The sequence below is a fragment of the Choloepus didactylus genome, chromosome 12 (assembly GCF_015220235.1).
Source record: "Choloepus didactylus isolate mChoDid1 chromosome 12, mChoDid1.pri, whole genome shotgun sequence".
NCBI lineage: Eukaryota > Metazoa > Chordata > Mammalia > Pilosa > Megalonychidae > Choloepus > Choloepus didactylus.
Window position 1 is genome coordinate 3,550,619 of NC_051318.1, and position 3,627 is coordinate 3,554,245.

The 3,627-nt window shown below is 41.5% G+C and overlaps 1 pseudogene; it reads right to left on the reverse strand.

The window, feature by feature from the left end:
- Window positions 1–944: 944 nt before the first annotated feature.
- Window positions 945–1,018, reverse strand: LOC119507535 (annotated as a pseudogene).
- Between the last annotated feature and the right edge of the window lie 2,609 nt (window positions 1,019–3,627).

The window sequence follows — 3,627 nt, forward strand, 5'->3', positions numbered from 1 at the left end:
AACTTAGTGAGTGCATCTTTTATAGAATCTCAGGTAGGGACTTAGGTATTTGAGGACTACTTTTGGTAAGGGCATGGCGTACTGTGGCTACTGGGATGTCTAGCTGGAGTTTGTGTAAGAGAAACCTTGGGGATAGCCTCTCGACTCTATTGGGGATCTCTTAGCCACTGTGACCTCAGCTTGTAACCTTTCTTTTTTCTACCTCACTGCCAGGGCCATGCTCACTCCTGGGAGTTGTGTTCCATGTCACCAGGGAGATTCATTCCCCTGGGAGTCATGTCCCATGCAGGGGGGAGGTTAATGAATTTATTTGCCAAGTTGGGCTTAGAGAGAGAAAGGCCACATCTGAGCAACAAAAGAGGTTCCCTGGAGGTGCCTCTTAAACATAATTATAGGAGGGCTCAGCCTCCCATTTACAACCCTAAGTTTCACAAGAGCATGCCTCAAGTTGAGAGCTTGATTTATTAAGTAGTGGGTTCCTAATTTCACTTAATATATATTCTATCCCAAAATAAATGGTCAGTTTCTTACATTATCTTCACTTAGTTGTGCAATCATCATCACTCTCAACTTTCATTCTTTCCTTATTGAGTGGATTTGGCACACATTGAAAATCAGTTGGCCACAGATGTGTGGGTTTATTTCTGGATTCTCAATAGTTTTAGATGATACTGTAAATGAAATTGTTTCTTGATATCCTTTTTGGATTGTTCATTGCTGGTGTATAGAAGTGCAACTGATTTTTGTGTGTTGATCTCTTACCCTGCCACTTTGCTGAATTTGTTTATTGGCCCTAGTAGCTTTGTTGTTGATTCTTTGGGATTTTCCGTATATACAGGATCATATCACCTGTGAATGGAGATAGTTTTCCTTCTTCCTTTCCAATGTGGGTGCCTTTTATTTATTTTCCTTGCCTAATTGCTCTGGCTACACCTACCAGGATAATCCATGTGCAGGGGCCATGCTAATCTTTTCTGTATTGTTCCCATTTTAGTACATGTAATTCCAAAACAAGTATCCTAAGCCTATTCTTGCCTCTAGCTCTCTCTTCCCCCCATCAAAATTCATTCATTCTCTGTACACAGCTCAGAGCCTCTGGCCCACTGGACTAAACTGGATGACCCAATTTAAAGTGTTCATAGCTAATAATCGGTAGCCCACTGGGGCTTCCAGATTTATTAACAAATGTTAAACAATTTACTGCTCCCTTCCTGGGTCCCAGGCCTGGGCTAATTACTGGGTACATGTTGGGAAATAATAAAACACATGATCCCTGCTTTCATGGAGCTCACAGTTCAGAAGAGGGAGAACAGTGTGTTTTGGGTGGTGGGAGGGGACCAGGAGGTGGGGAAGTCATCCCTTTGTTACCTGTTCATGGGGTCCCTGAGTCTCCTACCCCTGCCCACCGGGGCCTCTTCTGCCAGCCTTCCAAGATCTCTGCCCTCAGCAGAGGCTGCTGAGTCGTTGGGTGAAACTAGGACTTCCAAGCCTAGGGCCTTGGGAAGCTGTATTATCTCAGCCAGTGTTTACTGAGAGCTTGCTACCGGCCCAGGTCTCTTCACAGCTCTTAAACACATTGACTCACTCAGTCCTCACATCCTCCCAGGAGGCAGGGACAGCCATGACCCCACTCTGCAGATGAGAAAACCGAGTCACAGATGGCTGGGAATTAGCTCCAGTTTGTGCGGCTGTGAAGGGTGTGGGGTGGACTGTGAAAGGACCTTGTGCTCAACCACGGCCAACGCCCTCCCGGGCACTGCTCCCCCCCCCAGATGTGCTGCCTGTCCTTTCACTAAGGGTGGGCTGTGGCAACTAGAGCAGAAGCCCTTGCACATCTTTCGGCCATTATTTTAGGGAAAGGCATTGTATTTTAGGGCATTTTTGGTCTTCAAATTTTGCTGAATCAGTTATTTACTTATAATAAATAAAATGCATATGTGCTATTAAAAAATCCAGGTGCAAGAACACTCACTGCAGCCTGTTTGCTTGTAAATGTGCTTTTCTGACTTTTGAACTGCTGGGCCATAAGCTAAGTCTCCCAATCAAAATGCATCAGTGCTCCTGACTCGCACAGGCTAATCCCAAAGAACTGTCACTTTACACAGCATCTCCGTGACTCAGATGAAACGCCGAGACATTTGATAAGTCTACAGCATATTACCCAAGAGAATTAAATACAAACAAAATGCTGAGAATATACCTATTTCCAAAATATGTTTATGGCCAGAGAGAGGGTGACAGGCCCAGAGATTTTTGAGTCAGGTAAGGTAAAAAGAAAATGTGGATGGATTTGGAAAATCTACCAGCCTAGCCTCATTTAATTCTTAGCCTGTGATCTTCTTGGGTTTTACCTGTGTCCTGCTATGGATTTGCAGCCCAGGTATACACTAGAACCTCCTGGGGTCTCCATAGACCCCAGCCACCCCCACACCAATGATCCTGATCTCTGTGGGGTGGGACTGAGGCCTCAGTATTTTTTATTTTTAAAAAATAAAAAAATTGTTGATCTTTTTATTAGAGAGTTTATGTGTTTACAGACCAATCATGTATAAAGTACAGGAGTCTAATACAGCCTGCACCATCAACATCTTGGTGTGGAAAATTTGTTGCAATTGACAATAGCACTTTTTTGTAATTGTACTAATTTTTTTTAACGGTAGTTACCTTTGTCATAATTGATGAAAAGTTATTAAAATACTACTATTAACTATCATAAATAGTTTACATTAGGTGTAGTTTTTCCATATACCACCCTATTAGTGTCATACATTTGTTATATAATTCATGAAAGAACATTCTTATACTTGTCCTATTAACTATAGTCCATCCATCTATAATAAGCTTGACTGTGTTATACAGTTTATGTTTTATCATTTAATATTTATTCTACTAACATATATGACCTGAAGTTTCCCATTTTAATCACATCCACCCATACAGTTCAGTGCTGTTAATTACACTCACAATAACGTGCTACCATCACCACCATCCCTTGCCAAACCTTCACAAGCTCCCTAAATAGAAATTCTCTACAAATTAAGCATCAACTCCTCATTCTCTAACCCCAATCTATCCCCTGACAACCTATATTCTAGATTCTAACTCTTATGAGTTTGCTTATTATAATTAGGTCACCTCAGTGACATCATACAATATTTGTCCTTTTGTGCCTGGCTTATTTCACTCAGCACAATGTCCTCCGGGTTCATCCATGTTGTCATATGCATCAGGACTTCACTCCTTTTTACAGATGAATAATATTTCTTCTATGTATACACCACAATTTGTTTATCCATCCATCGGTTTGTGGACACTTGGGTTGCTTCCATCTTTTGGCAATTGTGAAGAATGCTGCTATGAACATTGGTGTGCAAATAACTGTTCAAAACTTTGCTCTAAAATATTTTGGGTTTATACCTAGTAGAGGAATTGCTGGATCATATGATAATTCTATATTTAGCTTCCTGAGGAACTGCCAAACTGCTTTCCACAGTGGCTGCACCATTTTACATTCCCACCAGCAGTGAATGAGCTTTCCTATTTCTCCACATCATCTCCAACACTTGCAGTGTTCTGTTTTTTTAATAGCTGCCATTCTAGTAGGTGTGAAATAATATCTCATAGGGT